At 36.1% G+C, this 24,018-nt stretch overlaps 1 protein-coding gene across 3 annotated transcripts in view; it reads left to right on the top strand.

Annotated features, from left to right (window-relative positions):
- The window catches only part of LOC123681312 (receptor-type guanylate cyclase Gyc76C-like), a 78,393-nt gene that overhangs the window by 9,446 nt on the left and 44,929 nt on the right, over positions 1–24,018 (top strand). The gene's annotated exons all lie outside the window — the stretch shown is intronic.

The raw sequence follows: 24,018 nt of genomic DNA, 5'->3' as shown, positions 1-24,018 counted from the left end.
GAACTATCAAATTTGACATGAAGCGCGCAGAAATGAAAACATATCAGTGATACGATATTTCACTCAATTCGGGAGTTTCTCCACAAAGAACGTACTTCTTATGTCTCAAAGTGAATCAACGTGTCATATTACCTCAAAATATATTGAAATAATTACCTAAATATATCAGAAATTCAGAAAACAAACTTCAAGCGCGCCAAACGACGTGAAACAACGGATGACACTAGGAAATCAACAGTTGTCAAACCTTGGATTTCAGCAGATAGATACAGAAAATAATAAATATTCTACTTATTATAAATTAGACAATTAGGAGAAATATCGGGTTCCAAATATTCAAATTTGCATATTTGATCGGGAATCACTCAAATAAATATATTTCATTCAATATAATACACATTCATAATGATATAGTAAAATTGTGGATTTGAGAATATATCACAATCCGACAACGTATAATCTAACCATGTTGGGGACATGTAAAAATTGCGTATACTCCCTCTATCTATGTTTATTACTCTATGTTGCTAGGCCAAAGCAGTCCAAATTACTCACCTTCGTGATAATCATAAAGGAAATTACTTAGACCCATGTAAGAATTATCCATTTTGTGGTTCCGAAAGTAAGTGTTAATAAACCACGTGGAGTACAACATCATTTAAATATTCTCCCACTTCCCAGTGATGTTTTAGCAGGACTCGATCCTTGTAATTGTAATTTTTCATAACTCTCCAGCACAATTCGGGCAAGATCTCACCAATAACTTCATGGTTGTTGGTTTTCACAAAAAAAAACCGAAAGGGTTAAATCACAACATATTGGTGGCCACTTCACATCGCCGAAAAGGTGATATTACGCATCCTGGGAATGTTTCGACAGCAACAGAACGTGTTGTGTAGCTTGTTGCACCATTTTGCTGAAACCACATCTCCTCCAATTCCATATCATTAATTTCAAACCGAAAAAATCGGTAATCATTTGGTAATAGCGATGAAAATTGATGGTTTGAGAGACATCTTCTTCATTTTCAAAGAAGTACGGGCCAATCACTCCATCAGACCAAATTTTAGTAAAATTTTTGTGGATTTAATGGTCTCTCAGGAGTTACATGAAGATTTTCACTGCCCCATATACGATAGTTTTGCTTGTTTACATAGCCACCGAGTGAAAAATGATTATCTAGTAAGTTTTCACGATTTTTATCATGTTCACCATGTTCATCATTAGATAAACGATTCATGTTGTTAAATGACGCTTCAGATGACAGTTCTGTTTTATATATCATTGAAACGGGGCTGTGAATTTTGGACCACTACATGGATAACCCAGTATATAAATTATTCAGTCATTTCTTTTTTTTTGGGAGGTTAAGAATGGAAAATAATATGTCAATGACCAACATTTTTCTTCATATTTTCACATTAATTTGGCTGTATTTCATCAATCCTCGTCGAAATCTCTAAGGGTCTCTTATGTAATCAGAATCTCTCAATCCTTTCCTTGGAATGTTATTTGGTTCCAAAAAAACCGATTTAAATTGACTTCCAGAATATGCTTTCCTTACTTAAAATAATTAATCTTCTTGTGGAACGATTTTCCTAGACTTTTTTGTGACTATTAAAAAAGGGCCTGAAAAATCGATTTAAGAGGAAACAATGGAGATGAATTGTTTTAATCAGGCTGCAGAGGCAGGTCTAAACGACTCTAGCTAACGTCACAGGAAAGCATATTTCACATAAATGCGCTTTTCAGTTCCACTTTGATTTACCATTTCCAATATTGAACCTTTGGAATCGGTATATGTATTGGATTGAAATATACTAACCCTCTGAAAGTTTCACACTTCACGCTTTGGAAAAATCTGAAAATAACAGAATGAATCCAATCTCAGAAATTGTTCATTCAAAGTCAATTCGAAACATTCATTTCAAATCAACTAAACATTTTCGAAAATTTTGATAAGACGTAATCTGAACCAATACAATTATCTATAACTTATCTCTCATGAAGATATTAAACTTGTGGTTTTTGCACTTGAATAGCATCTAATATTCACTGAGAGATTAATGAAGAGTGAATAATAGCCTTTATTCCCTCTTTTTCAGATTAATAGTAAAACATGGAAACAAAACAGTGGCCAATGGGAAACACATAGTGTTTGTGTATTTGTATTGAATTTTTCAAAAATCTACAATTAGCTGTAAGAACCACATCTTCCTTAAAAGCTGAAACATTGAAATCATTTCTAGCCTTTAAACTTCATTGATCACCTTCACGAGTCATTAAGATCTAGGTATATGCTAAGACCAGCGATTTCTACATCAAGTGTCATTAGATTTCAAATTAAATCTGTCAATATGCAAAATTTAAAGTGCACCTTGCTTATCAAAAATAATTAACCAACATGTTATAGTGAAACAATCCAATCGCGAATATTTCCCCCGCACCTTACTATAAGCAGATACCAGAACTATTCGCAAATTTTTGTTGTTTCTTGGTAGCCGGTTCTTCTTCAATTGGCGTTAAAATCCTGTTTTCTAACAAGAACTGAGATCTGCAAATGACGACTGAACTACGATGATCACCATCCCATGCAACAATGTTGTATCGCTCGAATAGACAGTGAATACTTTCTTAAATCGTACTATCCAGCAGAAACAGCGACATCTGTGACCCTCGTTGTGTGTTTCGTTGGTGTCCTAACCTTTGAAAGATGATCTGATGCTCGCTTTACTTCAATGTGAAATTTTCAAAAAAGGAACTAGAAGAATTTGATTCATAAAAATAAGATAACAAAAAAAGATCATGTCGACGAAATTTCTCCCAAGGTGACTTCAGTGACGCCACTTGGAAATGTTAACAATATACAGGGTGAATCACCAGGATGTCCTATTAGACATTTATGGAAAACTAATCATAATCTTGAGCTGAAAATTTGCATATTGGGTTTTGAGTCAATGATCTTTCTCCCAAAAATATTTTCAGATCTCTAAAACTTCCGGTTATACCGGAAACAGACTGCTACTTCCTTATTTCAAATGGCATATCCAGTATATTATTGCATCAGTAGAAAGTTTTTTTATGACAATTTCGGCAATATGTCATACCTTGGGTAAATACTCAACGGTTTTTGAGTTAATGGGACTCGCATTTTTTTGAATATTTCGGCAGAGAGAGTTTGTTTTCTTTTTCGATTCTGCGAATACATAGTATTATAATACTGTGAGCGGTTTCGACCGAAAATGTACAGGGTGTTTTTACGAAGATCATGAACTTGGACAACTCAAAGTCATCAAAACCCAAGTTTTCAAATTAGAACCTATATTTTTTATTATTTCATTCGATTATACCTATAAAAAAGGGTGTTTTTTTTAGAGCTATAGAACTTTAAATTGCAATAAAACAACGATGGATTATTCGATTGACATGAATTTTATTTATCCGCAAGATTATCTTGTGGCATTACATTTTAAATATGATTTCTGGCATATGACCGCCACGGCTGACTCGGATGTAGTCCAATCTGGACGTCCAATTTTCGATGACTTTTTCCAACATTTGTGGCCGTATGTCGGCAATAACACGGCGAATGTTGTCTTCCAAATGGTCAAGGGTTTGCGGCTTATCCGCATACACCAATGACTCAACATAGCTCCACAGAAAGTAGTCTAGCGGTGTTAAATCACAAGATATTGGAGGCCAATTCACAGGTCCAAAACGTGAAATTAGGCGGTCACCAAACGTGTCTCTCAATGAATCGATTGTGGCACGAGCTGTATGACATGTTGCGCCTTCTTGTTGGAACCACAGCTCCTGGACATCATGGTTGTTCAATTCAGGAATGAAAAAGTTAGTAATCATGGCTCTATACTGATCACCATTGACTGTAACGTTCTGGCCATCATCGTTTTTGAAGAAGTACGGACCAATGATTCCACCAGCCCATAAAGCGCACCAAAAAGTCAGTTTTTCTGGATGTAACGGTGTTTCGACATACACTTGAGGATTAGCTTCACTCCAAATGCGGCAGTTTTGTTTGTTGACGTAGCCATTCAACCAGAAGTGCGCTTCTTCGCTAAACAAAATAAAATGGACGTAGTGCGCGATACGTATTCCGCACAGAACCATTATTTTCGAAATGAAATTGAACTATTTGCAAACGTTGTTCAGGCTTGAGTCTACTCATGATGAATTGCCAAACCAAACTGAGAATAAATCACTTGAAAGCTGTTGAATCGGTTCGCATCTTGAAAAGTAATGCCAACTTAAAGTTATATACCTCGAAAAAAACACCCGTTAGTTGAGGTTACTTGAGCAAACGTTGAGTTTTTACCGAAGGTATGACATATTGCTGATTTTGTCATCAAAAAAACGATGCAATAATATACTGGGTGCACCATTTGAAATGAGAAAGTAGTAGTCTGTTTCCGGTATAACCGGAAGTTGTAGAGATCTGAAAATATTTCAGGGAGAAAGATCATTGTCTCAAACCCCAATATGGAAATTTTCAGCACAAAATTATGATTAGTTTTCCATAAACGTCAAATAGGCCACCCCCGTGAATCACCCTGTATACCCTATCCTTCAAATATCGGATCTATTTTTGTTTCTCGGATATTGAAAGCTTCTGGAAATGAATTTCTTCCTGCTGAATACCCAATTCATCTTCCATCCTCCTATGCCTTTTTTTCGATAACGGCTGACTAAGAAAGGAACCCTAGCTCCTTTTCAAACGGAGCTTCATATATGAAATATCCTTAGCACAAAGGAAGGATCCCATCTTTAGGGGGAATATAACTTCTCATCATATCGAGTCGAAATTATTGGCTTTCCCCAATATCGAAATAAGATTTTATATGAAATAACCTCCAGTATTTTCCTCCAGGCTCGATGAAAAACCGATCGGGTTGGAGAGAAAGAAAGTTTGGGAAGCAATACACAAAAAACTCTTGAACGGCATATAAGCCTTTTATCACTCTGACCCATATAATGAAATATTCTCGAAAACAGCTCCAATGCTCTTTTCTAAAGGGTGTTTTTTTTTTCGAGGTATATAACTTTAAGTTGGCATTACTGTTCAACATGGCGACCGATTTAACAACTGTCGAGTGATTCATTCTCAGTTTGGTTTGGCAATTCATCATGAATAGACTCACGTCTGAACAACGCTTGCAAATAGTGCAATTTTATTTCGAAAATAATGGTTCTGTGCGGAATACGTATCGCGCACTACGTCCATTTTATCGTCGACAAAACCGTCCATCATAGCAGTTAATTCGATTAACCATGGAACGTTTTCGCACCAGGTTTACTCTTATTGATAACTCGCATCCCCAAAGACACCGTACGGTGCGTACAGAAGAAGCTATTGCTGCTGTAGAGCTTAGCATTGAGAAAGACCCGAAAGAGTCTATCCGCCACCGAGCACAGGAATTGGATCTGTGTCCATCCACTTTATGCAAGATTTTTCGGAAGGATCTTGGTTTGCGTGCTTACAAAATCCAACTCTTGCAAGAATTGAAGCCAACCAATCATCAAGTAAGGCGTAGATTCGTCGAATGGGCCCAAAATGAGATTGCCGTTGTTCCCGATTTTCATAAGCGAATTTTGTTTAGCGATGAAGCGCACTTCTGGTTGAATGGCTACGTCAACAAACAAAACTGCCGCATTTGGAGTGAAGCTAATCCTCAAGTGTATGTCGAAAAACCGTTACATCCAGAAAACTGACTGTTTGGTGCGCTTTATGGGCTGGTGAAATCATTGGTCCGTACTTATTCAAAAACGATGATGGCCAGAACGTTACAGTCAATGGTGATCGGTATAGAGCCATGATTACTAACTTTTTCATTCCTGAATTGAACAACCATGATGTCCAGGAGCTGTGGTTCCAACAAGACGGCGCAAAATGTCACACAGCTCGTGCCACAATCGATTTATTGAAAGTTGAAAGACACGTTTGGTGACCGCCGAATTTCACGTTTTGGACCTATGAATTGGCCTCCAAGATCTTGTGATTTAACACTGCTAGACTACTTTCTGTGGGGCTATGTAAAGTCATTGGTCTATGCGGATAAGCCATAAACCAATGACTTCAGACAGCAGTTCCTCACAAATAGGGTGTTCCACTTATGGAACAGTCTACCGAGTGATCTTGTAGATGCAACCTCCACCAACGCCTTCAAGAATGGATATGACCGATGGATTACCCAACCTCGAGAATAATACGTCCTAATTTTTTTGTCATTGTAAACCATAATTTTTGTTTTGAGTTATATTTAGTTTCCGAATGTTATTTTTTTTTAAGTTTGAGTTTATAGGTATTTGTACCTCTACTCTTATTGTATCAATAATAATAATAATAATAAAACCCTTGACCATTTGGAAGACAACATTCGCCGTGTTATTGCCGATATACGGCCACAAATTTTGGAAAAAGTCATTGAAAATTGGACTACATCCGAGCTAGCTGTGGCGGTCATATGCCAGAAATCATATTTAAAATGTAATGCCACAAGATTATCTTGCGGATAAATAAAATTCATGTCAATCGAATGATCCATCGTTGTTTTATTGCAATTTAAAGTTCTATAGCTCTAAAAAAAAACACCCTTTACATAGGGCAGTCAGGAAGTTCATTCAAAACTAGATCTAATGAAAATCGAATGGATTTTACCTAAGATGAGCTATTCTACACCTTTGCAACACATTGCAAGATAATTTTCTCTCTTTCCCCACAATTGAAAACATGACAATTACACATGTGGAATAAAAAAACAAGAGACTCGACTATTTAGAATCCATCGAAATTTATAAACAAGTGAACAGAAAGAGTATCGAAATTATGAATATTAAAACAGAACTGTGTTAATCCAAAATATTCGAGGCGTTCAAAAAATACCTGAAGTCTTAGACATTGACATAACCGTAAAAAATGTTTTTTTCTTTCCTACCAAATTTTATAGCCCTTTTTGGCTTTCCTATCACCTTTTTTTGTACCTGGATTCCTACCGAATTTTATAGCCCTTTTTGGTTTTCCTATCACCTTTTTTGTACCTGAATTCATATAAACGGTATATTCCTTTGGTTGACCTTTCTGTCTGAAGGTGAACTCAAAATAAGTTCGAAACTGTGTGGTACACAATGTAATCTTCTTATTATTTATATCTTTTTTCAAAAACTTATTTTAATTATTCCATATAGCTTGAAATTGGTATTATACAAGTAATTCCAACATTTAATCTCTCTTAAATAAGTATTGATTACAATTTCAAGTTTCTAGGTCTTTTTTTTTCGGATGTTATCGTGTTCACTGCCAGATGGACGGACAGAATCGAATTTGACAACGTAATCCATTCCCGACTAAAGATTAAAAAGTAACAGACAACGTGACGAATTGATATAGCACTCTTGAATAAGTGAGGAAATTCTCTTTCACATCGCAAAAATTCGAAAACTTTCCTAACTTCAAGATTGAAATTACGAAATCCTATAAAGTTTCTAACTTCACCTGGCACCGAAGTGCACTTGTTGGGAAATGATTTTCCCCTGAATGTAAAACACGAAACGTTGGACCTTTATGGAGCTATTATAGTGGCATCCAAGTGGAAATCAACAATCTAAAATTAAACACATATTGTAAGTTTCTGATTGCAAAAGTGTTTAATGGATTATTTACTCAGTTATTTATAGCCAGGATCATACGCGTACATCATTGGCAAACTCCGACATCCTCATATCCTAATTTGGTAACCAAGAACTTGTTGTTTTCATAGCGATTGAGTAATTACAATCGACGATTTTCGTTTAAGCTCAATTATCGTTGACTGCGTTATTGGTTCTGGAAGTGGATTCTTTCGTTCTTTTTCAACGATCTTTTCTCGAACCATTCGCTTTGTCATTTTGTCACGATTATTATTATTATTATTATTACATAAGTGATGAGAGAGAATGCCTAAACCTATAAACTCTCTGGACAAAAAAATATACACATAGGTAGACATCGAGTTCTCTAAAGGGTTTTCCAATAAGAGTTTTCATTTCGAACTGTCACTTTTGAAGCTGTTTTCTTTTGGTATTTGACTCAGAGTAATATATATACTTAGAGGGAGCATATGTCATTTTCAATAAGCAACTTATGTCCCCAACATAAACTATCGAATTTGACATGAAGCACGCGGAAATGAAAACATATCAGTGATACGATATTTCACTAAATTCGCGAGTTTATCCACAAAGAACGCACTTCTTATGTCCCATAGTGAATCAACGTTTCATATTAACTCAAAATGTATTGAAATAAATACCTAAATATACCAGAAATTTAGAAAACAAACTCCAAACGCGCCAAACGACGTGAATTAACCGATGACACTAGGAGAGCAAAAGTTGCCAAACCTTGAATTTCAGCAGTTAGATACAGAAAAAAAAATTTTGCTTATTATAAATTCGACAATTAGGAAAAATATCAGATTCCCAATATTCAAATTTGCATATTTAATCGGGAATCACTCAGATAAATATATTCCATTCAATATAATATACATTCATAACGATATAGTAAAATTGTGGATTTGAAAATATATCACAATCCGACAATGTAATTTAACCTTGTTGGGGACATGTAAAAATTGCGTATACTTCCTCTAGAGTCTAGATAGAGGGAGTATACGCAATTCTATCAAATACCATAGAGTGGATAAACATAGATATGTTCATTACTCCATGGTATTATTTTTATGGCTATACCATAGAGTGATAAACATAGATATGTTTATTACTCTATGGTATTTGACAAGTAAAAACTACGCCTATATTCTTCTTGAATATTCTATGATTATGGTCAATTCGAAATAATCTACGAAGCTTTAAGTGGTTATTTTTTATGAGGGATTTTCTAATAAGGGATTTTGAATAGCCTCGCTATCTGGACAGCTATCATTATCGAAGCTATCGTCTCTTGACATTGTTGAAATTCACCGCGAAAAATATGAAAACTTGGCAGTCACAGTTCACAAACTAGAGCACTTTTGATTCGTCTTGAAGCACCTTCTCGGTCGGTGGAAGTGAAACTGGTGAAAAAATTTGATCTGTTGGGACGAGTTAGTGATGTGAAGAATCGAAACCGTGAGCGTCACTCAACAAAAACTGAGAATGTTGCTGCTGTAGTCTGTTATATTGACGAAAACTCGGGTTTGTCGATTCCAAGTCTATCTTTGGAATTAGACATTCCACAAACGACATTACACCGTTGTTTGTATTAAGACTTAGGTCTTAATGCCTTTAAAGTTCAGTTAACACAAGAACTCAAGCCGGTCGATCACCAGCAACGTCGTATCTTCGTTGTTTGGTTTTTTGAAGAGCATCAAATTGATCCGGATTTTCAAGGAAAAAACATCTTCAGTGATAAGGCCCATTTTCACCTCGGAGGCAACGTTAATAAGCAGAATTTTAGCATTTGGGGCTCGGAAAATCCAGGAAAGATCGTTGAAAAGCCTCTCCATCCTCAACGTGTCACTGTTTGGTGCGGTTTTTGGGCTGGTAGTGTGATTGGACCTTACTTATTCGAAAATGAGGCTAGTGGAACTGTTATGGTGAATGGATTGCGTTACCGAGCAATGATTAATAATTTTTATGTTCGGAATTAGTTTATATTGATGTGGACAAAGTTTATTTTCAACAAGGCAGATCTACGTGCCGCACAAGCAACGAAACAATCGCAATTTTGCAAGGAAAGTTCCCTGATTTATTTCTCGAAAAGTGATCACTATTGGCCTTCGCTATCTTGCAATTTAGCACCTTTAGACTTTTTTCTTTGGGGCTACGTAAACGATAAGGTCTATGTCAATGCTCCACAATCGATTCAATACCTTAAGGATGGAATTCATGTAGTTATAGAAGAGCCGCAAATGTGTGAACTTGTAATGGGAAATTTCATGCAAAGGATAATGTGCTGCAACCATGACAGTGGCGACCATTCGGCTGGTATTATTGAAGGCATACCTTCCTCTTTACAAAAGAAAAAAGATCCATAGATTTTTCTCAAAATATACTAAAAATAAATATCAAAATGAAACCTCTTAACGGAAAACCTTTTATAAAATGATGAAAAGAATTATTCATATCGGATAATTAATTTCTTCCGAGAAGAAAATCCTCACAAAAGTACTTGATGTTTGAACGAACGCCATTGTAATTTCCCAGACAATAACCCTTAATTTAACATGGTTAAGGGAAAACTCGCCGAGCTCTTTTGTGGGCCTTACCAATATCCGCCAACTTGATACTCTCCCTCTATAATGAATAGCCCAGCCGTTTGTCTCCGAAAAATCAATTTTCCAGCAAATTTTCCAGCCTGTGAAAATCCCTCTTCTCCATCGCGCGCCTTCGGCATTGTTTGATCTAAGTCGATGTTAATTAGAGTCAAGCTATCCCTGGAATTATCCCCAATAATGAATGGAAAATACGACGTACCCAGTGTCGGCCTGGCACCAATTACAGACTGTTTACGATGTTTGCAGAAAAAACTGCGGATGTGTGTATTCGCCCCCCTCTTGCCCCTCGACGCCCCGCTAATGGGCCTGTGTTTAGACAGCGCAAAGCTACAAGCCAGGCTTAGCAGTCAGGTCGAAAAGTAACGGGATAATGAAACGCATTTACGTATTTTGGCTGATAATGTACCTTGAATACCTTCATCAGAGCAAGTTTTATGAAGGGTTTTCCAAGAGTTTCATTCTGAATAGCCCGATATCTTGACAGCTGTCATCTTTTGACATTTGACAAGTAAAAACTGCGCAATTTATACTAAAAATTCATTCAGCAGCAGAGCAATGTCTTGAGAAGCCTGATTCAGACTCAATATCATCGACAACAACGTTTAAAAGGGCTTCAGGGAAAGAAATTTGGCTTAAATGAAGAAATAGATAATTGTCGTCCTATTCAATGATCAGCAGCCAATATAATATCTGTCAAACTGACGTTAACCTATATTTTATAACTTGACACATTGTTAAAGTGACAATCTTCGAAAAATTACCTGTTTTCCGTGCTTTCTCTATATTTCTTCTTGGATTTTCCCAAAGAGTAATGAGCGTATATAGAGGGAGTATACGCAATTTTTACATGTCTCCAACATGGTTGGATTACGTTGTCGGATTATGATATATTTTCAAATCCATAATTTTACTATATCATTATGAATGCATATTATATTGAATGAAATATATTTATTTGAGAGATTCCCTATTAAATATGCAAATTTGAATTTTTGGAATCCGAAATTTTTTCTAATTGCCGAATATGTAATAAGCAGAGTATTTATTATTTTCTGTATCTACCTGCAGAAATCAAAGGTTCAACAACTTTTGCTCTCCTAGTGTCATCGGTTGATTCACGTCGTTTGGCGAGCTTGAAGTTTGTTTTGTGAATTTCTGATATTTAGGTATTTATTTCAATATATTATGAGTTAATATGAAACGTTAATTCACTATGGGATATAAGAAAAGCGTTCTTTGTGGAGAAACTCGCGAATTGAGTGAAATATCGTATCACTGATATGTTTTAATTTCCGCGCGTTTCATGTCAAATTCAAAGTTCATGTTGAACACAATTTGCTCAGTGAAAATGACATAATATGCTCCCTCTATCAATGTTTATAACTCTGAGGATTTTCCCGATGTTTTTATAGTTAATCTACTATCCAAGGTAAAAATCTAACTAATCAAAGATCATTAAAAGATCTACAATTCCTATTGACACTTCGATTATAACACGGAATTTGGAACTTACTTATATCATAGAATGGAGGATAAACGTCAAATAATAGGTTATGCAAGAGCATGAACTGATAACATTGATAATATCTCGTTCGACATAAAATTTGTTATCGATTGAATTGAACCTCACTGATTTGCAATGTGATCTGCTTTGCATTTATATTGAATCAAAGGAATTGAATGGACTTCTGCTGCTCTGGTTAATATCTGCATTCGCTCAAACTGACAGATGGATAACGCATCTGCGTATAGGTTTTGTCAGATCCAGCTCATTTTTTGTGGCAATGCTTTTCGCGTTTGGTTTTTTATTCGGATTTCATCTAATGGACTAGTTTAGTGATGTTGATAATACTATATTTGACACGATAGAATTAAAATAGAGAGCAAAACTGATAAATCAGTGAAAAAATTTTGAAAATCCATCAATAAATGAGTGAGAAATAGATTATTTAAATTTACGTATTTTAGCGCGGAACGTCTTTGGTCTGTGACGTCACGGCTCTTGCCTGTGATCGCTACATCATAAATTACGTTTAAATACTTAGCCGCGCCAAGGCTCTCGAGCCGTTTGTAGTTGTACAGTGTAGTTTTAACTCGAGTTTTGTTTTTATGTCACCATTATGCCGCATTTGGAGTGAAGCTAATCCTCAAGTGTATGTCGAAACACCGTTACATCCAGAAAAACTGACTGTTTGGTGCGCTTTATGGGCTGGTGGAATCATTGGTCCGTACTTCTTCAAAAACGATGATGGCCAAAACGTTACAGTCAATGGTGATCGGTATAGAGCCATGATTACTAACTTTTTCATTCCTGAATTGAACAACCATGATGTCCAGGAGTTGTGGTTCCAACAAGACGGCGCAACATGTCACACAGCTCGTGCCACAATCGATTTATTGAAAGACACGTTTGGTGACCGCCTAATTTCACGTTTTGGACCTGTGAATTGGCCTCCAAGATCTTGTGATTTAACACTGCTGACTACTTTCTGTGGGGCTATGTAAAGTCATTGGTCTATGAGGATAAGCTACAAACCCTTGACCATTTGGAAGACAACATTCGCCGTGTTATTGCCGATATACGGCCACAAATGTTGGAAAAAGTAATCGAAAATTGGACGTCCAGATTGGACTACATCCGAGCCAGCCGTGGCGGTCATATGCCAGAAATCATATTTGAAATGTAATGCCACAAGATTATCTTGCGGATAAATAAAATTCATGTCAATCGAATAATCCATCGTTGTTTTATTGCAATTTAAAGTTCTATAGCTCTAAAAAAAAACACCCTTTACTTCAGCGCCAATCTTCTGTGTAGCATTTGACGGTATTCTTATTGAGAGTTGGGATTGTGGAATACCTTTCCTAAAAAATTCGTGCTGATTACATCATCAGAACTTTTTTTAAATGTATCAATTCTTATCGATGTTTTGGTTTTTCGATTCTCGAAAAAAAATGCGAATTTGCAAACTCACCAAAGGATAATGATCCCATAGGCTCATCAAAATCGTTCTGATCACTTAAGAATGTCATTTCAAGCTACGGCAAGCGATCTACCGTGGAGAAAATTATTTCTGGATTCACTCCAAGTCGCTTGTATAAACAATGTTAAAATCTTTGGGTAACCAACTTTCGAATAAAGTTTGTTTATCGCCGTTTCTCGAATCTGGCCGGTTTATATCGAATTCAGAATTCATTCTACATAAAACAATATTACCTTACATTCACATAAATACGACGAGATAGATAATGATTTCTATTTTTGGAACGTGTTTTAATGTTGTTAGGAAATAGACGGTATAGGAGAAGTTACTAGCATTATACGTTTTAACTTCTAGACGATGATAATGATGGATCGAGAATGTGTTTTGTTTCGATAACGGAGCATCTGAATCATGCTTAAAAAAAACAGAAAAATTTTTCGAATGATTAGTTTTGAATATCTATAATACGATTCGATCGAATTGAAACTTAGTTGTACAAGAATTAATTTTTTTAACAAAATTATTAACACTATCAACATATTCATTCGAATTAATATTCTGAAAGGATGCCCTGAATTTAAGACTGACTGCAGCTAGCATGACTTCATGTTTCATTGTTTGGTTATCAACTTTCTGTGAAGAAAAATCATATTCACAAGGTTTGCCTGCAAGCATTCCTGAAACCTCATTTTTTGAAGATAATATTCAGTGATGGCCAATTAGACGTTCATGAAGAAATTATCATAATTTGTTGGTGTTTGAGAAATTCATCTTTCTCCCTAAAATATTTTCAGATCCAGTTATACCGGAAACAGACTACTACTTCTTCATTTCAAATGGCACACCCAGTATATTATTGCATCATTAGATAGATTTTTTGATGACAGTTTCTGCAATATACCATACCTTGGGTATAAACTCAACGGTTCATGAGTAAATGGGATTCTTATAGAAATAATGCATATGTCATTTTCAGTAAGCAAATTTTGTCCCCAACATGAACTATCGAATTTGACATGAAGCGCGCAGAAATGAAAACATATCAGTGACACGATATTTCTCTCAATTCGCGAGTTTCTCCACAAAGAACGCAATTCTTATGTACCATAGTGAATCAACGTTTCATATTAACTCAAAATATATTGAAATAAATACCTAAATATATCAGAAATTCCGAAAACAAATTTCAAGCGCGCCAAACGACGTGAAACAACCGATGACACTAGGAGAGCAAAAGTTGCCAAACCTTGGATTTCAGCAGGTAGATACAGAAAATAATAAATATTCTGCTTATTATAAATTCGACAATTAGGAGAAATATCGGGTTCCAAATATTCAAATTTGCATATTTGATCGGGAATCACTTAAATAAATATATTTCATTCAATATAATAGACATTCATAATGATATAGTAAAATTGTGGATTTGAAAATATATCACAATCCGACAACGTAATCTAACCATGTTGGGGACATGTAAAAATTGCGTATACTTCCTCTATCTTTGTTAATTACGCTGAGCGTTTTTCAATCTAGAGATTTTGCTCGTTTTTATGAAGTAGGTATGATAAAAAAAGATTCAAATCATTATACAAATTATTCAGAATTCACATTCAAAAAACTGATTCGGTTATTAGCATCTTTTAATAACCCAAATTAAATTGAACTTCCTCATCATTCTAACAAAGTTTCACCAACACACCTTCATGAGTATATTATGAGATTCAGTCCCATCGAAAATAATTATGTCTCAACTTTCTGCATAACAGAGCAGCTTTGTTAATTCCGAGAGCATATCGCTATTATGTTCTAAATTTATTAGGATCCTTTTAATTAGGTCAATATCCATTCCCCTATCCTCGTTGATATACAGCTTCCATTAAATTTGAAGATGCGCACACCTGTACAGGGTGGGCAAATTTCGATGTTTTAGCACTACAACTTTTAAACCAGAGTAAATAGACAAAATCTGATACCCCTTCTCGGCAAGACTTTTGACAATGTGTGTATGTTTTGACTAAGATGCATAGAATCCCTGGTGATTCTATTTTATTTCAGACTTTTCGATAATCCACCTGTTGCTTTGGTGTTCTGCTTCACCAGAGTTCTGTAAGGTGGCATTCTTAGAAATTTTCGAATTCCCGCTATCTGCTTGACGCCGTTTAAAAATGAAATACTGATTTTAGACTTTACAAACTTTCACAATAAATTATGATACAATTCAGTTTCTATCGAATTTTTAATGAAATGAATCGAATATAATTGCAGAGTATAGAAGATTGTCAAGAGCATAGAATATAAAATATTATTGTTCTATACTCAAAGGTCACGAGAGCCGAGAATTCGCTCTATTAGTGATGACGTCACACACCGCCATTTTTCGTTCTCCAGTCAGTGTTCGGAATCCCAACAAACAAATTGTCATTCAAATTAGTACGTTGTCGTTGAAGAAATTGACTTATTTTGATAAATAACACTATTCAAGGAACGATTTTACTATTAATTGATAGACAGAAGGCACGAGATTAATGCCAGTAAGTTCGAACTTGAAGTTCAACTAATAAACACGGCTTTTTACAAAATCTGGGGAATGTTACAGGATTCAAACTTACTGGTATTAACCTCGTTCCTTCTGTCTATCAATTCATACTGAAATCGTTCCTCAAATACTCTTATTTATGAAAAAAAGCCAATTCCTTCAACGACACCGTACTAATTTGAATGACAATTTATTTGTTTGGATTCCGAACACTGAAAGGAGAACCAAAAATGGCGGTGTGTGACGTCACACTAATAGAGCGTATCGAGAGAAATGTCAAATAAAAACGTTGTATGCGCCATCTGAAACAGACGCGATCCCTTGAAATCAAGTAGGTATAAATCTGAAAAATCTCCCGTTTTGTCTGAAAGTTTTACAGGTATAAGTAGACACACCAGGTTTTCTATGCACCTTAATTTTGACGCATATTTTCACGTTCAGTTCCCGACTGAATTGAATGAATTTTAACATTTATTTTTGAGGTTTTTTCTTTTTTACGGATGGACGAACCACAGAACAAAAACCTTTGAGGAGCGCACTAAAAGCGAGATAAAAAGTGGGATTTGGAGCCCTATTCCATTAGCTGCGTTCAATTTAATCAAATCTACGTTATCAACACCCTGCGCTCATCAGGATCAGGCACAGCTGAAGCTTCATAGCGGGTGGATTACCCTACAATATCACAGCGATGAAACGTATCTCCGTCAGGCCGTGCAGAAGGCAACACCTGGCCACTATTGTCCATAAATTGGCCAGCCATTTCAATCTGAACCATAATTGCTTCTCTTCGCTCCATTCAGAAACAAGTTATGTCATATTTATTAGGCTAAAAATAGAAATATCTCGACGGGTTATTTATAGAAGAAAAAAAAAGGATTACGAATGTCAACCGGTATACTGGGGTTGTTGATACGCTGCTTCGTTTCTGCAACAAACAATCATTCTATGGTCTTCGCTGAGTTATGGTCGCTCGACGTATTCTATGCATAATATTCGGTGTTCCCGCTTTTTGAAATTCGTGATTACTTTTAGGATATTCTCGACGGTATATTTGAGAAGCTTTCGATTTGTGGGCGTTCAGTACGTTTTTATCTTACTTGTGAAGGGTGTTTTTTTAGAGCTATAGAACTTTAAATTGCAATAAAACAACGATGGATTATTCGATTGACATGAATTTTATTTATCCGCAAGATAATCTTGTGGCATTACATTTTAAATATGATTTCTGGCATATGAGCCACGGCTGGCTCGGATGTAGTGCAATCTGGAACGTCCAAATTTCGATTACTTTTTCCAACATTTGTGGCCGTATATCGGCAATAACACGGCGAATGTTGTCTTCCAAATGATCGAGGGTTTGTGGCTTATCCGCATAGACCAATGACTTTACATAGCCCCACAGAAAGTAGTCTAGCGGTGTTAAATCACAAGATCTTGGAGGCCAATTCACAGGTCCAAAACGTGAAATTAGGCGGTCACCAAAGGTGTCTTTCAATAAATCGATTGTGGCACGAGCTGTGTGACATGTTGCGCCGTCTTGTTGGAACCACAGCTCCTGGACATCATGGTTGTTCAATTCAGGAATGAAAAAGTTAGTAATCATAGCTCTATACCGATCACCATTGACTGTAACGTTCTGGCCATCATCGTTTTTGAAGAAGTACGGACCAATGATTCCACCAGCCCATAAAGCGCACCAAACAGTCAGTTTTTCTGGATGTAGCGGTGTTTCGATATACACTTGAGGATTAGCTTCACTCCAAATGCGGCAGTTTTGTTTGTTGACGTAGCCATTCAACCAGAAGTGAGCTTCATCGCTAAACAAAATAAAATGGACGTAGTGCGCGATACGTATTCCGCACAGAACCATTATTTTCGAAATAAAATTGCAATATTTGCAAGCGTTGTTTAGGCGTGAGTCTATTCATGATGAATTGCCAAACCAAACTGAGAATAAATCACTTGGACAGCTGTTGAATCGGTCGCCATTTTGACCAGTAATGCCAACTTAAAATTATATACCTCGAAAAAAAACACCCGTTATTTATTTTTCTCGTCCTTAATCACTTTTAGAAGGCAACTGAAACAGATGCTCTTGTTCTTAGGATCACTACAATGTTTGTAATTTTCCAAACTATTAGGTTGGTTCCACTTTGTTAAAAATCAATTATGTTGGTCCGGCCGGACGTAAACACGATAACTCTCGAATACAGGGTGGCTTAAATTACAAAACAGTTGCGTCATTTACGGATGAGTGTAAACAGATCCTAAATATCTCCAATGGTTCCCGAGATATCTCAAAAAAACTAAAAATCGAGATTTTCTTTTTTCCTGTATAACTCATTCGTTTCTGGAGATAACTTCACGAAATTCAGTTTTTAGCCATTATTCAACATAGACATTCTAATGGTGTCGTCAGATTTTTTCTGTTTTCCATTGTTTCGGATACTTGATAGTTAATTTGTTTTTCTTATGGACGCCATATTGGTTCTCCTTATGACGTGATGATGAACAAAATTACGAATTCAACAATGTATCACACTCTACAAAAATATTGAGTCTAACTACGCAAATTTGAACTTCCTTTTTATTTTTTTGTTTAAGTGGTAGACTGGTGCTAGAATTGTCAAATAACTTGTTACTTTGTTCAGTTGTTATGTGAAATCATCACTTGAGTTTTGTTAAAAACTAGTAAAACTACCCAGATAGCGGACTGTTCAAAATGAAATCTCTTATTGGAAAACTCTTCACAAGCATGCTTAAAACCATAGGCTCAATTGAACCATATTAAACTGAGATGCTACAAATTAAATGGCGTGAAAAACATTAAAGTTGAATCTCAGAGGCAACCACGTTCTCGTATTACAATATTATTAGAATGAATCATTGATATTGAATCAACTATTGGTCAATCTGGCACCTCTTTCAGTGGCTCTGTCAAAGTGTTATTTCAAAATTAGATATGAACTGTGTGCGTTCTTTTAAATCTTGCCTATATTTCTCAATCGAATGAATAGAAAGGAATAGAGAATGCGTTGGAAGTATAGTTAGCGAAATGTGTAAATGCGTAACCTTGATAAGAACGATATCAACAAATACACCGAAACGATATTTGGAGAGTGTAGTTCTAAAAATAGCTCGGTAATCTATAAAAAACAAATAGTAACAATTTCCCCATCAGTATTCGAAGTGAATCGGAATACGATTTTTCATTCGCTATTGATATCGTTTAATATTCTCGAGGAGAATAGAATCTTGTTTTGATTCATTCTTATGATTTTTTATCGATTCATTAAAATTATTGTTTCGAGCTTGTTTGATTGGTCCTAACGTCTGTAATTTTCAAATTTAAAGCCGTGAATGGCCTCAAAGAATTACGTTTTGTTTTTCTTGAATCATGGCATCTCTTCAAGGTCAATTTCGGTTAGTCCAGTCTTCAATTTGGCTCTGCTGTCTCGAAGTTATAAAAAATTAGGTTATTAAGTATGTATATCTAATTTGCTGTCCAAGGAGGAAGTTTATCATTTTTTAAATCGACACAATTTGCCCATTGTTTTTAGTAGTACATTTTTTTGGAAAAATTCGATTTTATCATTCAACATAGTTGTCTTCGAGGGCGATACAGCGATTATAGCGTTCTTCCAACTTTTCGATACCATTGTTGTAGTACGATTTGTTTTTCGCTTCAAAATAGACCTCAGTTTCGGTGATTACTTCTTCATTGGCGCTAAATTTCTTTCCAGCGAGCATCCTTTGGAGGTCTGAGAACAGGAAAAAGGCGCTGGGGGCCAGATCTGGCGAATACGGTGGATGCAGAAACAATTCAAAACCCAGTTCATGCAATTTCGCCATTATTTTCATTGAATTGTGACACGGCGCATTGTCTTGATGAAACAGTACCTTTTTTTTCTTCAAATGGGGCCGTTTTTTTACGATTTCATCCTTTAAACTATTCAATAAAGCTATATAATAATTGCTGTTGATGGTCTACCCTTTTTGGAGGTAATCAATAAATATTATTCCTTGCGCATCGCAGAATACTGATGCCATAATCTTGCCAGCTGACTGTTGTGTTTTTCCTTGCTTATGATTCGGTTCAACGTGAGCAGTCCACTCAGCTAACTGCCGATTTGACTCCGGAGTGAAATGATGGAGCCATGTTTCATCCATTGTCACACATCGACGCAAAAATTCAAGTTTATTGCACTCAAACAGTTTCAAACACTGCTCAGAATCATTAACACGTTGTTGCTTTTGATCGATTGTGAGCTCGCGCGGTACCCATTTTGCACACATCTTTCTCGTGTACAAGTATTCGTGAATGATATGATGTACACGTTCAGATAATATCTTCACAATGTCTGCTATCTCGATCAACTTCACTTTGTGGTCATTCAAAATTAGTTTGTGAACTTTTTTGATTTTTTCATCGTTGACAGCCCTTTTTGGGCGTCCACTGCGTTCGCCGTCTTCGGTGCTCATTTCACCACGTTAAAACTTAGCATACCAATCAATGATGATTGATTTTCCTGGTGCAGACCCCGGAAACTTTTCATCAAGCCAAGATTTTGCTTCAACTGTATTTTTTCCCTTCGAAAAATAATATTTACACGAGATTCTTTTTTTCCATCTTTTCTCAAATAACAAAAGTAGCTACACTCACAACGCAATATCTCACAAACTAATGGTCGGACTGCTGTCAAATTTTGACACGTACAGTTTGAAGATTAGTACCAACTAAGAATCATAGGGATTTAATACTAGCACCGCCATCTGTGCATCAGACCGGGGACTTTTCAATTGGCCCAATATCTTAAAAACTGGTCACAGCAAAGCCAATGCTGTTTAACATTATAATAGTGTACTCGAACTAACAGTAATGACAACAAATTGGAAAGTTCCACGAGCGACTTTTTCTATTACAGGGTGGATTACGAACTAAACGAATTTCTAGCAATAATTTTCATTTAAATCCCATCTTAAATTATTATCTTATGGGTAGATAAGCAATATTTATCGCGCAAAAGTGTTTCTTTCAAGATATTTCCTACGAGAAATGTTACACTTAAGAAAAGCCGTTTTCCAACTTCGACGCCCTGTATCTCGATAACTAGTCATAGGATAGAGTTGAACTCATAGACTTTTTTGTTTAAGAGGTCATATTCTACAACATACGAAAAATTCAGAAAAATTAACCGATAACAATTTTTCTATCAGCCTGCTGCCTGATCCTTCACGTATGGATTTTTCCATCAACCACCTGACATTCGACATCCGATTGACAGTCGACTTGATCGCCCCATTCGTATCGAATTGAATTGAACTGCGGATAGAGATCGTGTGTGTACACAACTTAACTCCAATAAGCTGTTGTAAACTTTGTTCTAAAAATAATCCGCAGGCATTAAAATTATGAAGGTCATTCCATTGCTGCCGGGTATATTGCTTCTCTTTTAGAATACACACGAAATTCCTTCTGTCTTTTTTTTTTCGAGATGTTTGTCCGATGCGAACTCGTCTTCAATTTGTGCGTTGTGAACATCGCGATTCACGACATGACTACTGTTTCTGGGATCTATGTTGTCCGCGCGTATGTTGACTTGAAGCAGGGTCAGATCTCAAATGAATGCATGATTGGGTTGACAAGTATGTTTTTCGGCAACCGTCCGGGAAGTGCTCACTTCCCGGACGCTTTTTCTCTGAGAAAGTAGCATTTCCCGGCCTAGTCCGGAAAGTACGTACTTCCCGGACTAGGCCGGAAAAGAATCATAGAATCCATAGCAACCGAGATAACGGCTGACAGTTCATATGAAATTAGTTGTCAAAAATTTGCATGTTTTTTGATCGCAATCGCAATAAAATATGGAAAGCAGCAGCGATAGTGTTATTCTACATGGTTGCCGAAAAAATATTGTACGCAACACGCCCGAAAATGGTTTTTTTGGACTCACAGACTTCCAGGACTCGCTTACGCTCGTCCTGGAATTTTGTCTATTCGTCCAAAAAAACCCTATTTTCCGGACTTGTTACGTAAATTACTATTTCTGTAACTCGATTGAATCGGATCAACAGGCCTTTGAAATATGGAATTGGAGGAACAAACGAAGAGGGATGCTCACTTGGATGTTAAACCAGATGTTACAGTTTGAATGATTATAATTTTCGAGAAGGAATTGACAAAAGCACTGACGTTAAGTCAATAGTTTTTAACCACTAACTAATTCAATCTCTAATTTCGCCCTTGGAGACTGCAGGTACTTATAAAGGGTGTTTTTTTTTGTGCTTTAGAACTTTAAATTGCAATAAAACAACGATGGATTATTCGATTGACATGAATTTTATTTATCAGCAAGATAATCTTGTGGCATTACATTTTAAATATGATTTCTGGCATATGACCGCCACGGCTGGCTCGGAAGTAGTCCAATCTGGACGTCCAATTTTCGATTACTTTTTCCAACATTTGTGGCCGTATATCGGCAATAACACGGCGAATGTTGTCTTCCAAATGGTCAAGGGTTTGTGGCTTATCCGCATAGACCAATGACTTTACATAGCCCCACAGAAAGTAGTCTAGCGGTGTTCAATCACAAGGTCTTGGAGGCCAATTCACAGGTCCAAAACCTGCAATTAGGCGGTCACCAAACGTGTCTTCCAATAAATCGATTGTGGCGAGAGCTGTGTGACATGTTGCGCCGTCTTGTTGGAACCACAGCTCCTGGATTCCGCACAGAACCATTATTTTCGAAATGAAATTGCACTATTTGCAAGCGTTGTTCAGGCGTGAGTCTATTCATGATGAATTGCCAAACCAAACTGAGAAAAAATCACTTGACAGTTGTTAAATCGGTCGCCATCTTGAACAGTAATGCCAACTCAAAGTTATATACCTCGAAAAAAAAAAACACCTTTAATTATTAGGTGTGGTGATAAGAAATCCATAATTTTTTCAAATAGATGGCTTTAGTTATATGTACCTCGCGTTGTATAAGTCTGATCGGGTTCCATTAGATGGCGTTAGAAAGTGTAGATTCCGTACTACAAAAACCTTTGTGACAGTTTTGTGATTAATTTAGTTTGAGCGGGCGTCAAAGATGGACAGCAGCAAAGAGAAAATACGCTGTATTTTACAGCGTTGGCGCTTTCATCATTTTTTTTTTTTAATATGCTTGCAATAGCGGTTCTGGCGCCACTTTTAAAACGAAATTCTGCACGAAGTTTGGAATCCCTATCCTATACAGGTATCACGAAAGTACCACACGTTCACCATGAATTCATTTAAGGAAACTAACACTATTTGTTTGGATGAATTAGGTCAAAAAGGCTTCACTTTCGATTTACAGGGAGTCAACCCAGTTCAAGGAACACTCCGTATATTTTATCGAATATGATATAGAATAAGGTCTAAAATAGGATTCATAAACATTTTTTGATTGTAGATCGCTAAGGCGATTTGTAACCATTTTCGAATGATTGAACTCAAAAAGTTGTAAGTAGCTGACACTGTATAATTTACCAAATGTAACAACACCAAAGAACAATGCTTTTAATAATACATCATATTGATGACTGTTCACATCTCAATTATTCAGAATAGTGAAAATTATTCAGGATAACGTTTTGTATTGTTCAACACTGGAGAACAAATGAGAGTTTTCAGGGGAATCTAGAGTCAAAACTAGCCTATAGAAAAACTTTTGCCTATCGAACTTTTGTTTGGCATGACTTGGACTAGAACATATCAAAAATTCAACCAATTTGACAGGGGGCCACTTTCCCATGAAGTGTGAGGTGTCCTCTTCGATTCAATGATGATTACCTTTTGAAATCATTGAAGGAAAAAAATTGAATCCGTATGCATGATATCCATTTTAGAATATATAGAATCCAAAAATTTAATTAATCCATTCATTCTCCCACCTTGAGAACACATTCTGAAAATTTTTGGAGGAAAACAATAAATGAAACAATTTTTAGAAAACTAGTTTCTCGGAAACTTGAGAAAAATGCAATCATCAAATTGGAAGCATTCATCGTCGAAAAGATACTCAATACAATATTTTTCATGGGAAAGTTCTAGCATCTATAGTTTCCTAGTTATGAATTTTCAATAATATACGTTGGTGGTTTGAGCTCGGATTTTGACAAAAAAGACCAGGGTTCAAACCCACCATGATACTAACAATTTTTTTCATTTTTTAACCGTTTTTTTCAACGATTTGGA

This window comes from Harmonia axyridis, chromosome 5, assembly GCF_914767665.1.
Source record: "Harmonia axyridis chromosome 5, icHarAxyr1.1, whole genome shotgun sequence".
Taxonomy (NCBI): Eukaryota; Metazoa; Arthropoda; class Insecta; order Coleoptera; family Coccinellidae; genus Harmonia; species Harmonia axyridis.
This window is presented reverse-complemented; position numbering and strand designations above follow the sequence as displayed.